The sequence below is a fragment of the Panicum virgatum genome, chromosome 7K, assembly GCF_016808335.1.
Source record: "Panicum virgatum strain AP13 chromosome 7K, P.virgatum_v5, whole genome shotgun sequence".
Classification (NCBI taxonomy): Eukaryota; Viridiplantae; Streptophyta; class Magnoliopsida; order Poales; family Poaceae; genus Panicum; species Panicum virgatum.
The window spans coordinates 19,980,919-20,004,435 of record NC_053142.1 but is presented as its reverse complement, the minus strand read 5'-3'; the positions used below and the strand labels follow the sequence as shown (position 1 = coordinate 20,004,435).

General features: G+C 45.2%; 1 non-coding gene across 1 annotated transcript; it reads left to right on the top strand.

The window, feature by feature from the left end:
- The first annotated feature begins 627 nt into the window (after nucleotides 1–627).
- Nucleotides 628–731, top strand: LOC120643181. The gene has a single exon (XR_005662871.1). It is a non-coding gene; the product is annotated as a small nucleolar RNA R71 (small nucleolar RNA).
- Nucleotides 732–23,517: the final 22,786 nt, after the last annotated feature.

Here is a 23,517-nt window from a genome sequence, read left to right as displayed (position 1 = left end):
TTAAGCGTTGAAGACAAAGTTTCAAGCTTAAGATTTAAACTTTCCAGGGATTTGTCATTGGCCAAAAGCTTGTTATTTATATTTTTGTTAATTTTAACTTGGCCAAGAACAAGATCCCACAAGGGAGGTTGGTTCAAATTGAAATTCGAATTATAAGAAGGATTATAGTTATTACCTCCCTGGAATGGTGGACGTGGCTGCTTCCATGCCTGGCCTCCTTGCGGTGGATGGTACCCGTTGTTGTTGTTGAGGTAGGTGTAGTCTTCACGGGTTTCGGGGCAGTCGTTCCCCAAATGTCCTTCATTACCGCAGACTTCGCACATGAAGTGCAAACCCATGGCTTAAATGGGAGCATGGATCGGTTGTTTGCTCCCTTCCTCCATCTTCTTGATTAGAAGGTCCAGCTTCGCGGCAATCATATCCGTCTCTTTGACGGTATGCATGCCCTTCGTGCAGGGTTGGAGTCATTCATCGCTACAACCCTAATTGGAGACCATCTTCTCGACCAATTCTTTTGCTTTGGCTATGGTCAAGTTGAGGAAGGCTCCTCCAGCAGCGACATCAATATTAGCTCGAGATGTCGTTGTGAGCCCATTGTAGAAGCTTTGAAGGACGAGCCACTCGTCCATGCCGTGGAGAGGACATGCCAGGATGTATTCCTGCAGCCTCTCCCAAGCTTCTGTGATGGATTCCATCCCCGTCTATTGGAAACTTGATATTCTTCCGCGCAGGGCATTTGTTTTGCCCAACCGAAAGAATTTAGCGAGGAACGCCTTAGAGCATTTGGCCCAGGTGTCGATGTCTTTTTCCTTGTAAAACCACTGTTTCACCTTCCCCAGGAGGGAAAAGGAAAACAGACGAAGCTTGATCACATCGGCATCGACACCCCGAATGACTACGGTGTCACAGAGCTTCAGAAAGTTCTGTAAATATGCATTTGCGTCCTCGTTTGGCTTGCCGCAGAATGGGCTAGCCTGCACCATGTTAATGAGGCTTGATTTTAGCTCAAAGTTCACATCCCCGACATTGATGTTGGGACCAATGGCCACATTGTCGGTGGAGGGGACAGAGAACTCGCGGAGAGTCTTTTCAGCCATAGCCTCAAGAATGAGTGGTGCTTCCGAAATGGGTTCCTGTGCCGGGAGGATGGCGAGAGGAGGAACGACGCGAGGTCTTGCCCTTCTCACGAGCCTCTCAGGATTGTCTGTGTAGTTTTCCGGCAGGGAGAAACCATTCATACACTACCCCTGTCTTCTTTCAAATTGAAAATAAAAGAACACATAAAATGACATTAGCCTGAAAGAGTAAAGACTATATCCTGAGTACAAAGCCTAGATTAATATTAGTACAACAATTTTGTTCACATGCCGTCCCCGGCAACGGCGCCAAAAATGCTTGTTGGCATTTCTTAAGTTGATACCAGGTTTGTGATGACCTTGGTAACAACCTCAGAATTGCCTGTTGGCGGTCCTTAGTGCAATCACTAGAAATGAGGGCGCTGAACCCATCCTAGCAACTGCACCCAAAGGGTACCACTCTCGTGGTATAATCAATACGATTATAGATGGATCTGCAAGCGCACGGACATACTGTTGTAGCATTTCACCCAGAGAGTATGGGTATCGTCATTTATTTGTGTCCCAAAGGACGGCAGTGGCAAAGGTATTGTACTTAACATTAACCATGACATTGTACCTCAAGCAATAGGCAAAACTCTAACAGGGGTAAGTCCAGGAAAAGAAAAAGCAAGGGTAATGCGACACATCACACATCCACACTCCAAGAGGAAGGAATAAAAGAGAGAAACGACAAAAGAAAGGAACTACTCTATCCTATTTTAAGTCAGTTGGAGCATAGACTAGGTTAGTTGTCCTAGTGCTTCTATCCAAAGCTGGGGTTATGTTAGGACATGGTTAGGACTGCAGGTGCCAGGAAAATGGGATAGCGGGGAGAAGGTCCCGCACCGAAGTAGTCCCGTTACCTCTTTGCATGAACTCCTACACCAAACCCGAACATTGGGGAATACGCTAAACGCAACACCACTGTTACGCCAGACGGACAGGACTGTCACCACCTGCCGTCTACCCCAGTCACAACGTGGAGCACGGTCATATCTGATAGACCCCGCATACCCGAGCACCACGCTCGTGTATGAAGTCACTACTCTAGTGCCCACAGGTCTCCCACCCTTTGGATGGACAAGTACAACACTAGAGCAAGCCCGAAAGCACAACGAACCTCTATCCGTACTCAGATCATCTGGCCTAACCAAGACCGTAGCATAACTCATGAATGAACTAAGCATGGATTGATAAACTATCAAGATTGTAAAGCAACCATGGCATAACTCTATATTATGAATAGAAGTCTGACAAATCAGATACAAAGCCAAACCAGGAGCTGAGGATTGCTCAATGACCCCAAGGACGACTTGCTCACTAAAGAAGAACTAGCCTAGCTCCACTACCTAGCTAAGATAGCAAGAGAGAGAAGAGCCTTCTTGGAATGGTGGAATGGGAGTGTGTGTGTTGAGGGGGGAGAGGCCCTATTTATAGCTCTAGAGGTCGGTTCCCCACCAATGCACATATGGAAGGTGATCAGGTGCCTTGGCAGCTACTCCTCCTCGACGTGCACCTGGATGCGTTGCAGGCCAGGTTCGTCCGACCCCACCTATCAGCCCCTCGGCCTGATCTTCTGCTGGATGGTTTATTCATTGGATCTTATCCTTATCCTCTAGTGCATTTTGCGTGGAGGCCCCGTTTCCTCTGACATGTGGGCCCTCTTTGTAAGGGTGTGATGCCGGATGTGATATTGTGCGTAGTTATGTGGCGTCTGCTACATGTTTTCTTCTTATTTCGCTCCTGCTCATCTGAAATGTACAAAACTCGAAAACAAATGTGGAGCAAGGTTAGTGGTACAAATATGTGAGTAAGGCATGTAGTTTTCCATTATTATTGAGTAAAGTTTACGGTTTTACTGCCCCTGCACTAATTGACATAGCAGCTCAGTTTGCAAGGCCATAACTTCCGCCAAATTCGGAGGTGGCGGTGGCGGTTGCTGAGACCCACTAGCTTGGCCATGGCTAAACCCTTCCAGGGTACCACGCGTTGGGCCTACCATCTGAATCATGGAAGATATCCATTAGATCACAGTTTATCTTTGCTTCCATTATCAAATGGTATAGTGCAAAACATAATACATCAAAAGAGCACAAAGACAGTTGTAAATAGAATGATATTGATAGTAACAACATGCACATCTCACATTCTATCCAACCGGTTCAGCTCAAAAATGTAAGGAATGACAAAGTTTCCACAAAGACATAGCCATTTATTCCAAGCTTCATGTTAGAATCATGGCGGTGAACATGCTACAAACGTCACAACCTACTCCCATACAGCTATGCTACAACAAGTGGTGCTTCCCTCCAGGCTATTTTACACCACTCTCTATTTACACAGTTCTACTTCTAAGAGAAGTCAAGCCTAAAAGCTTCGACAATCTAGAAATCATCGAGGTTGCCGACTAAAGACTTGCTACCTAGAGAAAGGTCTTTGCTCTGAGCTTCGGGCTGTAGACCTTCATGCTCAGAGTCAAGGTCAGAAACTCCTTCAATCTCTTTAGGGTCTTCTTCTCCATCTCCCTCAGGCTGATTCGGGGCATTAGGTGGCATCGGCTACACCTGGAGGAACTCGATGTAAGCATTAGCATCATCAAGCTCCAAAGTGAGGTCCTGAATGTGCTCCTGAAGGAACTCTATCACTGTGTGTGCGCTGGGTGATAAGGGCATCGCTCTCAATGATTTGGTCCTCTCGGTGGCCAATTGTCTCCTCGCGTTGGGCTATCACCTCGTCCCGGGCAGTGACTGCTGCCTGAAGCTCTTCCACCTGAGAAATTTGCCTGTCTAGCTTGCTATGGGTGACTTGTGCCTCACTGGCCAAATGGATAATGCCGCGACGCTGTAGCTCCTGATGGCAAAGCTGGGCATTCATGAACCTGACCATCATATGCACCGTATCTCCTGCTAAATCGCCAAGTAGGTGTGCGCAGTGCTCCACCCTAAAAGACCACTCGGGGTCGTGGTAGTCTATGGCGGGAAAAAGGCCGATAGGGTACTCTGCCACTTCATTGGGATGCTGCTCGCAGAAGCTAGTAAAAGCCTCTAGAGCGGCGGCTTTGACAATGTCGGCAAAGCGGTATCCAAATGCCTCAATCTCTATAGGCTGTCAGTGAGCTCGAAAAGGGTGCTGTGGTACGATCATCTTCACAGTGCAACGGGTAACTCCTTCCACTATGTACGTGAAGCAGTCGTACTATGGCGGCTCTGCGTAACAGAAGAGATGGAGAGACTCCCACAGAAGACAAGGAAAACCCTCCCAGTGGAGTCCGTTGGTGTGGGCGTGGCCCATACCATCCTGAGAAGTGCCCGGAACATCAACCATCTGAAACAAAGAATTCAAATGGTGAGATGTCGCCAAAAAGGGACACAAAAAGCTGTAGGATATGATTCATTGAAACATACAGTTTTAAAAGAATAGAAAATGATCAAACTATAAACAAGGGTAGTTGATCACTTGAAAATTCCTTGAACAAAAGATCAAGGATGCAAAAACTCGAGATAAGCACAAGTAGTTTACCTCTCCTATGGTCAACTAAATCTAGGTTTTAAAACAAGGCACTCACCAAATTCTCACTAACCAATCAATCAAGACAAGCACTCTAGAAATCCTTAAAAAGATGCTCAAACATTATATAATATTCAAGTTTAAACAATGCATGCATGTTCTATCATCCTCACAACAAAAAATAATTGCCAAATACATTTGGTCTTACGTGGTTAGTTTCGGTGGCATATTCCAGATAAGTCTCTCTCTATAATATCTAGCCGACAGATCCTGACTATTCTTAACCTATCAAACCATGGTTAGTGTACCTGCAGAAAAGATATAGTTAATAGCCACCTTATAATACTGTTGACACTGCTTTTTGACACGTGTCAAGAAAGATGATTTTAGTGAAGGGTAGGTGGCCGATTTGAAAGAATCCAAAGTTGTACAGGGTTGAAATCGGCTGATGGAGCCCATCCGATGGACCAGAGGAATATGCTTTGAAGATGCTAATTCGCCCACTCTGGTGCTCGGCCGATGAAGAGTTGCCAATGAAGTCAAGGAAGGAGAAGAGGATCCGGACTCTACAAAAATCTTGATGATTCGGTTGTAATATTTAAAGTAGTTTATCTTTAGTAAGCCATTTCTTTATAGTCAAGTAATGTTTGCTGTAATCGGCTAGGGCTTGATAGCGCTAGGCTATAAATATCAGTTGTAAGGGACCAGAGAAACTTGATACACATCCAATACAACAAAACCTTACAATTCCTTTGCACTTTTTCGGCGACTTCACCTTTTCTTTTTTTTGCGATGAGTTCTTTCAAGTTGAATCAAGGACGTCTCACATTCGAGCGACTTGATTTGCTGGTGAGTTTTTGTTTTACCGAGTATATTTGAGCTTTCTCTACCGGACGCATCGCTGTGACTTTGTTCAAATCTATTCAAAAGTTATCGAGTTTATTTAGGCCTTGACTTCCGGGCGCATTGATGTCGTCTCGTCTAGATTTATTCACAAATTATCGATATTGGCTAGATTTGTAGGTTTTCCTATGCCTTTTGGCCATTATCAGATCTATCTGCTAAAAACATATTAGATCGGCTTTAAGTTTTTGCAGTAACACTTTTGTTATCTCAAGAGCCAGTTTAGATTTGTTTTTAGTTTATATCATCTAAGTTGCACATTCGTAGCTTAGATTTTGTTATATACGCGTAATCGGCTATTCCAAGCCGGTTTTGTCGTTTAGTGCATCGACTGATCCTGCCGACGCGCTCGTTTATTACACGCTTGCATTTAATATCCTTTTGTCGTCTACTGTATCGGCAAAGTTTGCCGATACGCCTGTAAGAGAGGTATTCGAAATCCCAGCCGATATGCTCTCGAATTTGACTTTGTTTTCTCCCTTGTCAATTTCAGGTCAAATTGACTGGCACGCTTGGTTGAATTTTCGGAGCTTGGCGAACACTTACCCTTGGATTCTAGTGTGTTGATTTTTGCGTCAACACATCTTTTGGCACGCCCGGTGGGAACAAAAGTTTCAACATGGTGGACATTACTGATAAATCTGCGGTCAATGAAGAGAACCAGATTCCTATTCCTGAAGACAAGCTCAAAGAAGAACAAAAGAAGGAATATGAAGAGCTGGTGGAGAAGTTTAAACGTGAATTCCTCAAGTTGTACAGTGTCACCAGATCTGGCGAGGTGATCAAGAAGTTTGATCTTCCATCCTTCCAGCCATTGACAGAGGCTCAATGTGAGAACAAGATGATAGATGCGGTTGGCCAAGCTGTGGCACAGGCTTTCATCAAGAGTGCGACCGTCATGAGCAACACGGTGCACAACACAGTGGTCAAAACTTTCGCTAAAGGTACGTTTCAGGGGTGCATGGGTCCTTGCTACATACAACCAGATCAGATGCAATATGTCCCTTTGGAAGTGTCTATGGCAGCAGCTCTGTCGGCTCAAAATAGCCAAGCAGGAACGAGCAACAGTCAGGTGCCACCACAAACTACTGCTACAGCACCTGCGACTACAACAGCTCCTGTCTACGCGACCACTTTGCCTATCCCTACAGCTATGCAAGGTAGATCCGCATCTGGATTTCCCAAAGGATGGGATCCAACAACTGGATATGGTATGTATCCAGATTTCTTAACCACACCAGTCAAAGGATAGTTCAATGCATCGGCTTCTAAGCCGATGACCAGTCAGCCTGATCCATCGGCCACCCAGCCGATGGGTACTCAGCAGGATGCATCGGCACCACCGCCGATGACCCCACAGTAGCGTCTTGCTATCCTGCTTTAGCCCCAGTCTCCCTCAGAAGTATTGATTTCACAATCTCCTCATCAGTAGGAGTCAACTGGGTTTTCCACAATTAGGCAACTTGACAGATACGGTGTGTCAGCATACCGTATATGGAATCTTTGGTCAATAATCGGCTGGTCCCTCAGCTCCATCACCGACGATGACTCAGCGGACACCCAATCGGGTGGCTCAATAGGCACACCAGATGCAATCGGCTGAACAGTCGATGAATCATATAGCTCAGCAGCTTGCAATGATGACGAATACAACGAGCATGGCTTCTCCTCAGCAGATGCCAGCAATTGATCAGCAAGTTGATTGGAGTACAAAGATAGCTGAAGTGATGAGGGAGTAGTTTGGCTTAAGGCCGAAGCAACAATTATGTACAAGACCCCTTATCCTCCGGCTTACAATCAGATTCCTCTCCCACACAAGTATAAGATGCCTGACTTCACCAAGTTCTCGGGGCAGAGAGAAGTTTCTACAATGGAACATGTTAATAGGTTCCTACTATAGTTGGGAGAGGCAGGCAACCATGATACACTCAGAGTTTGGTTGTTCTCCTTGTCTTTGTCTGGATCGGCCTTTGCTTAGTTCACCACTTTGCCAGCAAACTCCATATTATATTGGGCTGATCTAGAGAGACAGTTTCATCAATTCTTCTACTCTAGGATTACTAAATTGAAGTTGACCAATTTGACTAGCTTAAGGCAGAGGAACGATGAATCGGTTGCCGCTTTCATTCAAAGGTTAAAAGATGTCAAGAACCGATGTTACAGTCTGGTTTTGTCCGATCAGCAGTTGGTAGAAGTGGCATTTAAGGCTCCTGCCACACATTAAAGACAAGTATGTGTCTCAAGAATTTGAGACCATTAGCCAGATTGCAGCCCGGATGACAGGAGAGACTCGATCCTATAAGTCCAAGAAGCCTTTTCAGAAGAAGATAAACTATGTGGAATATTCTACTAATGATGATTCTAAAGAGGAGCAGGAAATGGTCGCATCGGTTGAGTGGATACAAAACAGCAAGAATCCGGTGATGTGTCCATTCGGGAAGAAAGAGCCTGAGTCATATGGGTTTGACATCACCAAGGCTGACAAGATCTTCGACTTGTTATTGTCGGAAGGGTTGATCAAGCTGAAGCCATATCACAAGAACCCGTCGGAGGACGAACTCAAGCATATGAAGTATTGTAAGTGGCACAATGCCACATCGCATGTTACAAATGAATGCAAGGTCTTCCGGCAGCAGATTCAGATGGCTTTCGAGCAAGGGAGGTTGAAGTTTGAAACTCCCAAGAAAATGATGAAGATCGATGGACATCCTTTTCGCCACAAACATGGTTGATGTGGACATAGACAAAGGTCCTTCTCAAGACAAGGTTCTGACGTCATCATCGGCCAAGAGATCTGGAGCTGTCGATCCCAAAGCGCGGATAGCGGCCGATGAGGTCAAAGTAAAGGGTCCGCTGGATAAAGTTGAACGTTCATTGGTGTCACATAGACGTGTCACATCTCAAATGCTGTTGAATAAGTTTCAGCGTGATCATGAAAGGTGGCAGCGTAGAGAAGAGGAGGAACGTCGTGAGAAGGATCATTGGAGGTGTCCTTTCTTTGTCTACTGCTGGGAAGAAGGGTTGACATTGCCATCAGTATATGATTGTCTCGAATGCAATGGTCAAGGAAACCGATCATATAAGAGGCCACGTCATGTTGAGGAACCCTATCGATGTGAGCGCACTCCCGTGCATGATCGGCTAGGAAAAAAGTGTGGCAGAACCACCTGAATTATCCCGGCTCAAGTGCGCTTCCCATCACCATAAAGGCATACCAGCTCAAACGCACTTCAAATGGAACAACTCTTGGTCTATCAGGTAACGTCCCGATACAACCACCGGTTCTCGGATCGAACAAGCATACCCCGCACGAAGGCGAGTCCAGAGATATTACAACCGCAAATTTTACAACACAGGCATAACAGTTATTACAACAAGTTCAAAGTACCTTTACAAGCCCAACTCAGTAAACAGATATACAAGCCATAAGTTTAAAGTTCAGAGTTTAAGCAGCGGAAAGAAAACACGACGACTACATCACGTCGCAAAAGGATACCGAGCTAGCCCAAGCTAGGTATCACTCATCTGGGTCATTGCCGGCCGAAGACGGATCCCTCTCTACGGACTAGCCAGGAGGTAAAGAGCAGGGCCAAGTCAAACTAGCGATCTGGTCCTCAAAACTCATTCCTGAAAAAGGTTTCAACAGCAAGGCTGAGTATACTAATACTCAGCAAGACTTAACCGTCAATGGGTATACTTAGCCCACTTAACTAGACTATGCAGGGTTTTGTGAGGCTCTGGTTTCCTTTTGCTGAAAAGCAATAAAGAGTAGGTCCTTACTTTCACATTTTAGTTTTCAACATTCTAGTTGATTAACCATTCTAAGTAAGCAACTAACTCTAATCAACCATGGTAGAACTTTAGTCAAACATCAAGATTGATCATGACAACATTACTCTTATTACTCTGTGTGGCAAAGGGATCAAGCTGTCTCAATATCCATGAGAGACGGACGATTTGAATCGAATTTCCAACCTTGCAAGGTAAACCTAACACACACGTTTGGAACACCGTCGCGTCGTTCCCAAACAACCGTTTACCTTTCTTTCCGGCTTGTGGATAGGGTCACTCTCCCCGACTACAGGGCACCAACTTCCTCCCTGCACCCGTGGTGTTGCGCAACATAAACATAAAATAAAAACCTATCTCTAAGAGACAGTGAAAGGTATATCCACTCACCGGTTCGATCAGCTACTAGGCTTACCGCGTACCATATTTACGGCATGTGGCTAGTACTTTCAAACACTTAACCACCTCTACCACACAATGCGACCTTAGCAGATTTCATCAACTCAGACGGGATCTCACCCAAGGTCATGATATCGAACACGACCCCGTTTGACGTCCTTATAGTTATTGCAGAAGGTAAACAAGCAACTCCTATAGAGCTCGCGACTGACAGGCAATCACTCGACTTTTACCGGTTCTATTAGCATAGCAAATACGCGGACTCAAGTCTAGTGTTCAGTACATAGGTTCTTAAGATCATGCATCTAGGGTTTCAATTCAAAGCCTAAGAACTGTAAATACACAAGTAAATAGCATATAAAGTGCATAGTTTGAAATACTGGGTTTATGTCCGGGGCTTGCCTTCGCGATAGTCGCTAACTAGATCAGCCTTGGGTTCTTCCGGACTTTGGTCCGGGTCTTCAGTCAGTACAGTGGCATTCACCTGGGCTTCTGGATCACCTTCTTCGGACTCCGGGATCAACTCGTTCCGTCCGCTAGAACAGTCGTATCTATATGTGATGCAAGAGATGAAATTACAACCACACACATTTCACGATAAGTTGTAGTCGAACAATTAGTAAACAAACATTCATATGGGAAAGCGTTTATAGAGTAGTTATTTAACAACTAATACTACACAAAACAACATAATTAACCTCACAAGGCAATTTGATTATACTTACAAAGTAAGTTCTAGTTAGTTTATATAGCATATAAAACATGGTTTGCAAAGAAATGAGCAACTTAACACACAAACAGCTTTTAAATTCAGAAAAATTACTTCAAATAGTACATACAGAGAGCAATCTACCCTGTAAATTTCATAGAATTTCATACATCCATTTAATAAGAATAAAACAATTATTCAGAAAACAACTAGAATAAGATTAAATTCTTCAGAGCAAACTACAATACTTATGAAGCTCAAAATTTTTAAGAATAGGCTTCATATGTCTTTGAATGTCCTATAAATTTGTCAGAATTTATCTAAGCATAAAACTGAAATAATAATTTTGACAAAATTAAACCACATATGGTAAAACTAATTAGTACAAAAAGTTCTATAGTGTTTCTGGTTCTCAAATTTTACAGACATGGATACACGACCAAAATAGAGTCCCACAAACATTTTCCGATTTTTCGAATTAAGGAAGCTATTTATCACAATTAAAGCCCACTAAACAAGCATTAAATCAAATATATAGTTAAACAGCTCTAATATTTCCGAAACATGTGTAACAGCAAGGTTTTAGTGACGCGTAAGCATGGCAAAAGTTTCACCGTCAGAACCTGATTATTTCTACCAGCACAAATAAATTAGCAAAACACGTAAATTTAGGAATCTTGAAACTTTGACCTCGATAATAATGTCAAAAAGGTTTCAAATTTTTACCAGGCACTAGTAACACTACAAGACACAAACTAGCCAAAAATCACAGGAAGTTACTGAGTAGAACTCCTAGAACAATTAAAGACTAATTATTCAATTCATTTTCTTAGATTAAAATACAGACCGAAACTAAAGATGTTCATGTAACAAAACTTGTAGTTCTTGTAACAAGGATTCCAAAACATTTGAATTTACATTTTTCTGATTTTTCTAAGAATTTCTAGGCATTTTCAAAGTTCAGCCTAAAAACAAAAGGAAAAAGATCTAAGAACTTGCAGCTAGGCCCCTAGAGGTTTTCAAATCCTAACAAATAGGTCCCTGGCCGGAGTCAGAGCGAGGGGAGGGGCGTTGACTGCCGATTCCGGCGGGGCTCGTCACCGGCGGCGAGGGTGGAGGGGCTGAGGAGGTTCACCGGGTCAGGGCGCGCCTGTAGGTGTGCTTGACCGGGTCTGGGACGGTCGGAGGAGGCGGGTCTGCTGCGAGCAGGGCGGCGGCGGCGGAGGAGAACGGCGGCGAGGTTGCTCCGGTGGGTTCTGGGCGAGGAGGAGAGGTCTGCGAGCTGCGCGAGGATGAGGCAGATCTAATGGTGGGGTCAGCGCGGGCGGAGGTGGTCTGGAGTGGTAGGTCGACGGTGAACTTCGAGCTCGTCGGAGCTCGGGTGGGCGGCGGCGGTGTTCTGGGGTGTTGGAGCAGGAAGCTGGCGAACGAGCATGAGGATTAGGATGCGGGGGTCCTCTGGATGCTGGGGCGTGTGAGAGATGGGGGCTAGGGCACTGCGTCGGGCTGGCAACGGCGGCGGCGAGGTGGCGGCCGCGGAGCTCGTCGGGGTGGCGTGGCGAGGGGAGGAGGGGTCCAGCGCGAAGGGGAGTGGGACCAGGGGGTCGCGGGGGTGCCGCGTGGAGCGGTGGGCAAAGCAGGAGGTGGCCTGCGGCATCCCATGGTGGTAGGTAGCGCCGCTCAGCGCTAGCGGCGGTGAAGCAGAGAGGGAGAGAGGTGGAAGAAGAAGCTAGACTTCTTTGCAATTTCTGAAAAGTTCAGGGGTCCCACTGTAAAACTAAAATATCTCCTAAACTAGGGCTCAAATGAAAAAGTGCCCAACATGAGAGTTGTTCAACTTTTCAAGATCTACAATTTTGATGTTGTGCAAAAATTTATTTGACCAAAGGTTAAAGAGTTATTTTGAAAACATATGAAGGATTTTGAATTTAATGGACTTTTGTCTTTTCCATTGCAAATTCAGTTTAATTTCAAACTAAAAAGCAAAATTTTCTGTCATGTAATGATTACACTGAATTTTACCAATAAACCCTCCACAAAAGTAATATTTTCTCTCCCTATTCAAATTAAACTATAGAAAGGACCTTGCATTAAGTCATAATTACACAATTAACCATATAATTTTGCAATAAGGTCCTTGATCAAGCAAAATAAGCACATGACGGATAAAATAAATGCAATTCTACTGTGCAGACACCTAGGGTGTCACAGCCTTCACCCTAAAAGAAATCTCGCCCCGAGATTACAAGAAGAATAAGAATGGAGAGATTTGGTACCTAGATTGGTTTTAAGAAAGTCGGGAAAATTTCTTTGGAGATAAGTTTCAGTCTCCCAAGTGGTTTCTTCCTCAGTATGGTGATTCCACTGGATTTTGTACATTTTAATTTTCTCCCTCCTGGTACTTCTTTCTTTGGTGTCATGAATTCTGATTGGATACTCAGCATAAGATAGATCGGGTTCAATTTCGATATCTTGTGGTTTAATGATCTCAGTGGGCACTTTGATGCACTTCTTGAGTTGAGAGATATGGAAGACATCATGAATGGCGGCCAACTGAGAAGGAAGACAGATCCGGAAAGCAACTGGACCACAAGTTTCAATGATTTCAAATGGACCGATGTATCGGGGTGCCAATTTCCCATTTATGCCGAATCGTTGAACACCTCTAGTAGGAGATACTCGCAGGTATACGAAATCCCCTACCTTGAATTGTAAAGGTTCTCTTCTTTTGTCTACATAACTTTTCTGTCTTGATTAGGCTACTTTAAGATTAGTCTGGATAACTTTGACTTTCTCTTCTGCCTCCATGACTAGATCTGGCCCAAAGATTTTGTGTTCTCCGGCTTCTGATCAACTCAAAGGAGTTTGACACCTTCGACCGTATATGGTGCCATTTGCAAGCTGGATTGGTAACTATTATTATATGAAAACTCTGCCAGTGCTAAGCACTTATCCCAGTTCTTGCCATATTGAATAGCACATGCTCTCAACATATCTTCAAGGATTTGATTGATTCGATCAGTTTGCCCATCTGTTTGCGGATGATAGGCTGAACTACGAATCAATTTGGTTCCAAGGGATTCTTGCAATTGCTCCCAGAAACGTGCAATGAACTGCGCCCCATGATCAGAAATGATCGTCTTGGGAACTCCATGCATACGGACAATCTGGTCGAGATATATCTCTGCATATCTCTTGGCAGAATAAGTTGTATTCACAGGAATAAAATGAGCGGTCTTGGTGAGTCTATCAACGATTACCCAAATAGAATCATGCTTCTGAGAAGTGTTGGGTAAACCAACGATAAAATCCATACTGATGTCCTCCCATTTCCAAGATGGAATGGGTAAAGGTTGGAGAGTACCAGCTACTTTCAAGTGACTAGCCTTAACTCTTTGACAGACATCACACTCATAAACATATTTAGCGATCTCTCTCTTCATTCGAGTCCACCAAAAATTTTATTTAAGATCCTGGTATATCTTGGTACTACCGGGATGAATGGAAAACTTCGATAGATGTGCCTCATCAAGGATTTGTTTTCTAAGCTGGCGATTTTTGGGTACAACAAGACGAAATTCAAACCACAAAACTCCTTTATGATCCACACGGAAACATTTGTACTTTGCTTCTCCCTGGGATAGCTTTTCCTTGATGATTTTGATACCTTCATCATGAAATTGTGCCATGATGATGCTATCATGAAGTGTAGGCTCGACAGCTATATGGTTCAGACTTCCTTGAGGTACCATTTCTAGGTTTAGTTTCATCATTTCCTGGCATAGAGTTTCGTGGAATGGCTCTATAGATAGGCAATAGCATTGTGACTTACGGCTGAGTGCATCCGCAACCACATTAGCCTTTCCTGGATTATAGTGCACTTCTAGATCATAGTCCTTTATCAATTCTAGCCAGCGTCTCTGTCTCATGTTGAGATCGGCTTTTGTGAAGATATACTTGAGGCTCTTATGGTCAGTGTAAATGTTACAATGAGTTCTCATAAGATGATGTCTCCAGAGCTTAAGAGCATGTATGACAGCTGCTAACTCCAGATCATGTGTTGGATAGTTCTTCTCATGATTCCAGAGAGCTCTTGATGCATAAGCGATTACCCGGTTGTCTTGCATAAGTATACAACCAAGTCCCATACCAGAAGCATCACAATAGACATCAAAAGGTTTGGTACTGTCCGGTTTAGCTAGCACTGGAGCAGTAATTAATCGCGCTTTGAGAGTTTGAAAGGCTTCTTCACATTTATCACCCCAAACAAATTTCACTCCTTTCTTTAACAACTCCATCATAGGCTTGGCTATTCTGGAGAAATTAGGAATGAATCGACGATAATATCCAGCTAAACCGAGAAAACTGCGAATCTGATGGACTAAAGTAGGAGATTCCCAATCCATCACTTCTTGCACTTTAGTTGTATCAACCGATATACCTTCACTAGATATAGTATGACCTAAAAATTTCACACTATCCAGCCAAAATTCACACTTGGAGAATTTAGCGTAAAGGTGATGATCTCGTAATCACTGAAGAACGATGCGTAGATGCTGAGCATGATCTTCTTCCTTCTTGGAGTAGATCAAAATGTCGTCGATGAAAACCACAATGAATTTATCAAGGTCCGGCATGAAGACTGAATTGATCAGGTACATAAAGTATGCCGGGGCACTGGTAAGACCAAAAGACATAACCAGATACTCATAGAGTCCATATCTGGTCGAGAAAGCTGTTTTCGGAATGTCACAGGGCTTGATCTTTATTTGATGGTAGCTAGAACGAAGATCAATTTTAGAGAAAATCTTGGCTCCAGCTAACTGATCAAACAGGATATCAATGCGGGGAAGAGGATACTTGTTTTTAATAGTGACCGCATTGAGTGGTCGATAGTCAACACATAACCTGAAACTGTTGTCTTTCTTCTTCACAAACAGGGCTAGACATCCCATGGTGAAGCACTCGGACGTATAAAACCCTTATCAAGAAGGTCTTGAAGTTGGATTTTTAATTCTGCCAAGTCATTTGGAGGCATACGATACGGCCTCTTAGAAATAGGGGCAGTAACGGGTTAAAGCTCGATAACGAATTCGATATCTCTATCAGGGGGCATTCCAGGCAAGTCATCTGGAAATACATCCGCATACTAACACACAATAGGAATATCTTCAATTTTAATCTCTTTTATGGCATAGGCACAAGAGTTGAAGCACACTCGTTGTGGCAAATAGAGTATGGTGGCTCCTTAATAAGGTGAATCTATCTCAACAGCTCGGGAAGAGATATCTAACAGTACTTTATGTCTAGTTATCCAATACATACCCAAAATAACATCCATGCCTCCTAAGTTCAACAGGATCAAATCTGTCTTTATCAATTTGCTACCTAACTTAATTGGCACATGTCTAATGATTTGATTGGAAGCTATCTTCCCACCAGGGGTTGCTATCATGTAAGATCTCTTGGTATGATAAAAATTCAATCCTATCCTTGCTCCAAATTTGGCACTTATAAAACTATGAGTTGCACCAGAATCAAATAATATGACTGCGGGTTTATTGTAGATAGAGAAAGTACCCGACATGACTGGTGCTCCTTCGGGAAGCTCTGCAAGAGTCGTGAAATTAACTCGCCCCTGTCGGACTTGCACCATTTGCTTCTTGCCCTTGCCCTTGTTGTTTTGGTTGGAGTTCTGCCCTGGATAAGACTTCTTGGGTTGTGGGAAATTCTTGGCGAAATGGGAAGTACTGCCGCAATTGAAACATCGATTATTGTCGTTCCCACGATTGAACTGTGGGGCATTTGGCCTTGGGCCAAACTGCTGCGGCTGCTGAAAGACCGGAGGTCTGAATCCTCCCTGTTGCTGAGGTGGCTTAAAAACAAACCTACCCATTGGGGCATTTCTCGATGGAGCTCTTGGTGGAGTATTTTGCACCAGACGATACCTCAGTGGCTGAACACTCGAGGGTCCTGTTGGTGCCTTTCGCTTCTTTTCGGCACGGTGCGCGGCGATACAATCTTCTTGAGTAATGGCCATATTGACCAGCTCATTATAAGTATTTGGCTGAACAAGGTTCAGGCGTTCCTTGAGCTTGGTGTTGAGGCCATGATGAAAACGGTCGCGCTTCTTGGCGTCAGTATGCGCATGATGGCCCATGTACTGGCACAGATGATTAAAGGCTTGTGCATACTGAAGAACAGTGCGGGTCCCTTGATTCAAAGCCAAAAAATCATTCAACTTTCTCTCAATCAGTCCCTCAGGAATATGATGTGTTCTAAAAGCATTCTAGAATTCCTCCCAAGAGATAACATGTCCAGTAGGCTGCATAGCACAATAGTGATCCCACCAAATACGAGCTGTGCCACGAAGTTGCTGGGTGGCGAAATGAGCCTTGTTCGCATCAGCACAAGGTACTGCTAGCAAGGCAAACTTGGACTCAATAGTGCGGAGCCAAGCATTAGCGTCCAATGGTTCTTCAGTCCGGCTGAACAGCGGAGGTAGCGTACCAAAGAATTCCTGGTAACCCGCTGGTTGCTCATCACGTCCTCCACGCTGCCGGCGTGGTGGATTCTGCTGCCCTTGCACCAGCTGACGAAGCAATTCAGTTTGCATGGCCATTAACTCAGCCAGATTTGGCGGTGGTGGCAGTGGCTGCTGAGATCCACTGCCAGTTTCACGGTCGAAGCCTTCGGGCGTTCCACGAGTATGACCAACCATCTGTAATTATGGAAGGCATCCATTAGATACATTATTCTTGCTCCCAAAATCAATGGTATGTGTAATGATCATACATTGGGCAGCAAAACAAAATCAACAGAATTTAATAAAGTGCGGTTTAATACAATATGCATAACACATATTTGCTCAACCCACATATCTCAAAATTGGTCAACTATTAGATAACGTCACACTCTATCATTTCAGTATTCATCAAACAGCCTAGAAATGCACTAATGAAGAGATAAAAATTTGGCAAGTAGAAAGATCAAGATTTCCAAACTGGTTGCCATGACTATATTACATCCAAGGTAGTCTTTATATTACAACCTAGCATCACACTTCCTTATCACATATGCTACAACAAGTGGTACTCCTTCCTAGGGCTATTTTACAACATTTCCTTCCCTATGTACATATACTACAACAAGGAAGACCACAAACTATCTAGGACAATCCTAAGATGCCTAGAAGTCGTCGAGGTTGCCCACAGAGGAAGCACTGCTGGAGGAAGAGTCGTCCGGCTGAGGGTTAGACTCGGCAGGCGCGTGCTCGGAATCTATCTCTGAAACTCCCTCAATCTCTTCTGGGTCTTCTTCTTCTACTGCAGGCTCGGCTGGGACAACTGGGGGTATTGGCTACTCATGGAGCATACCAATATGGGCCATAGCATCATCCAGCTCCATTTGGAGCTCGTGAACCTGCTCCTGAAGAAAAGTATTCATCGTGTTGCGCTGCACTATCTCAGTACCATGCTCCATAACCTGAAGCTCGTACTGTGCAATGGCATTATCTCTCCCAGCAATAGCCTCATGAAGCCCCTGAATCTGGGTGTCTCTCAGGATAAGACCTCGCTGAAAAGTCTCGGCCAAGTCCATCACCTGATCCATGTGCCTATGCTGAAGGACCTGATAGCGGTACTGAGCATTCATATATCTAACCACCACCTGGATAGTCTCATCAGCCACATCTCCAACTAAGTGACCAAAGTGGGTAGTCCTGAAAAGCCACTCTGCGTCGCCAGCATTGACTGCCGGAAACAAACCAATAAGATAAGCGGCCACTTCGTTCAGATGGTGCTCACAGAAGGTGGTAATAGCTTTGAGAGCTACTGTCTCAAAAGCGTCCACAAGGCGATATCCAACCACCTCAATCTCAATAGGCAGCCATGTCAAGGTAGGGTGCTGAGGAATGGTCATGGTGGCACTGCACTTCTGAACTCCATCCTCAGAAAACTGTCGTCCCTTGTACCGGGGGTGGTTCTGGGTAGTGGAAAATATGGAGAGTATCCCACAAAATCCTAGGAAAGCCCTCCCAGTATAGGCAATCAGTATGAGCATTTCCATCATCATCCCAGAAAATGCTCGGAAGGTCCGCCATCTGAATCCAAAAAGATTCAAATGTGAGCTATATGATTATCTCAAGACTTCTCAAATAAAGCGTTTAAGAAGACTGCGGAAAAATGTGATTCTGATTCAAAGATTATACGGTTTCACAAACTCAGGAGGTAAACAAACCACAATTGGTACTGGTTCATCATTTGAGATGCTATGAAACAAATAGATCATTATAACATCAAGATGGGGCTAAGGATGAAGGCATGAATCAATTCCATCTTTTACATCCAAGAAAGTTTAAACATTTTAACAAACATGCTCCAAAAATCAAGATTTAACTCAACTTATGGTTTAGGCATACTAGGACATATTCATGAAGATCCACACTAGAAATTCCTTAAAAAGGCTCATGTAACAAATTCGAATTATATGAATCAAATCAAACATCATCAAACTATGCATGCACGACCTATTCGACCTCACAAGATAAAAAATTGCCAACTATTGTTGGGCTTACGCGGTTAGTACGATGGCATAACATGGATACGTCTCTCCTTAATATATCTAGTCGATAAATTCTAACCATTCTTAACTTATCGAATCGCGGTTAGTGTACCTGCAGAGGATTGACAAAACATATATATATATTGAACCTTTCATGCCAGCACTCATGAAAGCGTCCTCATACATTACCGCTCACTATAGAAGCGGCATCCATGCGTCCAACACTGCATGGACAGTGCTCATACATTACCAGGGCAACATATTCACGGGGTACCTTTACTCCCAATATAATCGACCGATGGTCAATATATTGGCAATAGCTCAAGTAGGCCACTGCTTGAGCGCAGCGTTCGGTTCGCATCGCCGACGGGAAGGTCAGACTCCCTCAGCTGACTGAGTATACTTTACTTCCAATATAGTCAACTAATAGTTGGTATATTGGTAGCACCTCAAGTAAGCCACTGCTTGAGGGCAGCGTTCGGCTCGCTTCCCCGATGGGAAGGTCAGACTCCCTCAGCTGACTGAGGATCCTTACCTTCTTACCTTAACGTAGGTGCGTCGTTACAGAAATTAAAAGTTTGATTGTGCACAAAAGTAAGGTTTTGACAGAAATGTAAAGTGCTGGAAGTCAGATGTAAATAAACCATACATAGATAGCCACCTAGTAACTCCCTTAAATTCCTTAGGGCTTTACGTTCTATGCACAATCCTTATCGAAACCAACGTAGTTTTATAAATACCTTGTTGGTCCAATTTTATATGCAAATCGATTTTTAAGATTCCAACGCCACTGGTGTACACTTGCAGCTCTGATACTGTTATCGCCATAAATTAACAGGATTAATTTATGGGCCGAAAGCAAGATGGGCTTAAAGAAGAAGACTGAAGAAGACTTGTAAATCGGCTCCTGTGTGAGCATCTGGGCCACATGGGCCATGTATCTTTAGATTTAGTTCAAGGTTAGAGATAGAGTCCGATCGGGACAAGATTAGTTTAGATTGTTTCCCAAGTCTCCGGAGTATAAATATGTATCCTTTGTTATTCGTAAAGGAGAGCGTCATCACGTCTCGCAAACAACAACTCTCGGCGCATCGCCACCCCTAATCCTAGGGTTTCATCCAAGTAAGTGCCATGCTGCCCTGATCGCTTCTTGCGATCAGGGCAGTATTGTTCTTGCTTTTACCTTGGTATTACTCGTACTGAAGCGTTTTTGATGGCGAATAGTACTAGTTATCCTGATGTTCGTAGCATGGCTTTTAGTAGATCTGTTGTGCTTCGTTGCTTATCATCTACGAATATCATGTTGTCTCTGTGCAATCACGTTTCAATCTCATGCAAGTTCTTGTCGCATAGAATAGTTGCACAGAGGCAACACCCTGCTTCTTTTATGTCTAGTAGATCTGATCTGTTATGGTTTGCTCTTATCTTAAGAGTTGGCATAATATCTGCTAGGTTAGGCCTTGCAAATGGATTGGATGATCCGGTGGTATAATAGATGCTTTATCTTAGCCTTGATTAGGGATTGTTCCGGGAATCGGCTCTTGCTAGTTCTTAGGCCTCTGTTTTGGGTTGTGGTTTAGTTGTCTGTTGTGTTCATTAGGCCTAGTCACGTGTAGGATGTTCCGATCTAGCAGTGAAGCTGTTACCATCGTGGATTAGATCAATTAGATTTAATTGAAGCAGTTTTATAGTTATTTGCTTTATTTATCATATCTGGATACAATCAGATCCCATCTGACACCGGGACTTGATCGGCTCTTTAAAGCCGATGCAAGAGTCGTCCCGGGGAGCCGACCACGGCTCGGACTTACATTTACACGTGTCTTTGTATGCAGGAAACTGTTTGGAGCATGTCTGCACCCTCCTGAACGGGTATAGGTCAGGTGGCACGCCCGGTTTTCACACATCCTCCGGGCGCGTGACGGAATTGCGGGCCGTCGACGAGGGAGCAGTGCCTGCCAGCGCCCCAGCAACCTCCCGGCTCTTCGTGTTGCCCGTCGCTGCTCGCCGGTGGGTTTCGACTGACAACACATTCTGGCACGCCTGGTGGGACCACTCTCGGCAAAAACGTCCACTACAACGATGACTGGAGCTCAAGATCAAGAACCCGCTCCCAAGCCCGTCACGTATGAAAAGCTTCCTCCTGAACACAAGAAGAAGTATTATGAGATCAAAGCTCTGCTGGAAGCCGATCTCATCGGCTCTTTTGAGAAGACTCGCAACCATGGCATCAGGTGGAAGGGGTTCTCACCAGAAGGCGCTCTTGACAATGTAGATCTGTCTGTACCATCTGAAGAGCGCACCAGAGCCCTGCGTTAGGAGCTGAACTACATGGTGGGCCATGCGCTTCATCGGCACTCTCAGAGCCTGATGAACGAACTCGAGCACATGGCGCATCGCGTCATTCAGGAGATAATCAAGAACCAGTACTCTCCATCGGGGCCAACCCTGGGGAGTCACACAGAGGAAGCTGCACTGCATTCTAGGGCGCAACTGCCATTCTCATTTGCAGCTCCCAGACCATAGAGCTCGCCGATCTATGTCGTCCACAAGATCGGCGGTGATCCTGGAGAAGGCCAGTTCCTCACCGAGCCACCCAAGGAGATTCCGCACGGCTACATGTGCGCCTACATTCCTGACAGCGTCAGTCCAGCATGCTCGGTGCAGATGGTGAACCCAGGAGCTTCTGGAGCAGACGCAGAAAAACAAGCGTGGCTGGCAAAGTACGCTACTGGGCCGAGTGCTGAGCCATCGGCCCTAGGAGTTCTTAATGTGGAGCAGGTCAGTGCAATACTGAGGGACCAGTTCGGCATCCTGCCCAAGAGGAAAGCAATCGGCTATTCCAAGCCGTATCCAAGCGACTATGACTTGATCCCACTGCCACCCAAGTATCGGCTCCCGGAGTTCACCAAGTTCAACGGGTCAGAGGGAGCCAGCTCCATCAAGCATGTGAGCCGATACTTAACGCAGCTTGGGATGATCTCAGTGTCGGATCCATTGAGGGTCTGGTTCTTTGGCCAATCCCTTACAGGCCCAGCTTTTGGATGGTATGCATCACTGGCTCCAGATTCGATTCAGACCTGGAGGCAGCTTGAAGATCAATTCCATACCCAGTACCATTCGGAGGCTGCTGAAGCTGGAATTGCCGACCTCGCCCAGGTCAGGTAAAAGCGAGGGGAGACTGTGTCGGAGTATATACAGCGCTTTAGATAAGTCAAAAACCGATGCTACTCGTCGCGCATCACAGAGAAGGAGGCAGTCGATCTGGCTGTCCTCGGACTTGCTAAGCCGATCAAGGATGCGGCTTTTCAGTTGGAGTTCACGTCTCTGGCGCACCTGGTGCAGAAGCTTACAGCATACGAGCATTACCATCCTGAGCTGTACCAGGACAAGTTCAAGCGCCATGTAAACATGGCACAAGCGAAAGAATCTGACGACTCTGGTGAGGAGCAAGAAGTAGCCGTGGCAGAGTGGACTCGGGGGGCAAACCCTGTCCCGTGCAAGTGGGTCAAACAGCAGGGGCTTGTGAAGGGCTTTGACTTCGACGCGACCAAGGTAGAGCAGATATTTGATCTGCTCCTCAAAGAAAAACAGCTGAAGCTCCAAGAAAATCACAAGCTACCAACGCCACAAGAGTTGCAGGGGAGATTGTACTACAAATGGCACCACTCGTTCACTCATTCCACGGGTGAATGCAAGGAGTTGCGTCGTCAGATACAATCGGCTATCGAGCAAGGCCGATTAATTTTGGCTCAACATACGATGAAGGTCGACATGAAGCCTTTCCCACAAGCCAATGTGGTAGAGTTGTCGGACTTCACTTCTACGGGTCAGAATTTTTCATTCCAGATCAACATGGTGGGACCCACGTGCCGCCATGACAAGCAGAGGAGAGAGGCCGCTTCTGGCAAACGGCCGTAGGATGAACGTGAGCTGGAACAACGACATGTAACTGAAGAGCAAGTGCGTCACATCCACAACCAGCTTCCAGCTTCTAATCGGCTTCTGGAAAAGTACCAGTACAAGTTGCGCCGCCGATACGAATCGGAGGAGGACGAGTATGAACACCGCACAGGGAGGACACTGGGGAGACGCCAGGCTATACACAACCACTGGCACTGCCCATTCTTCAGGTATTGCTGGAATTCCGGCATGAGCCGATTGCCTACTATAGATGATTGCTTGGAGTGCAGGCCTCGAGGACGCCAGCAGGATGGGACATCGGTGTTCCGGTGCTTGGGGCCCGGAACGCATCAGGATGACCACGTGAGGCGCCCATCTAGGGGTGATTCCGAGCCAGAGGAAGAAGACAGGTACCATCGCCCATGGTGGTGTCCTGATGGGCTCAATCGCTCGCAGAAGAGCAGGGTGCAGCGCTTGCGCAATCTGGAAGAGGCAGAAGCAAATTATCTTGACGTGTTGAGGAAAGCGCGTCCGGATCTCGCGAAGCAAGTCAGACAACCGCGAAGGGAGGAAAGGCGCCCTCCTAGAAAAGAGTGGCGCCCCAAGCAGACAAAAGCCAATGAGAAG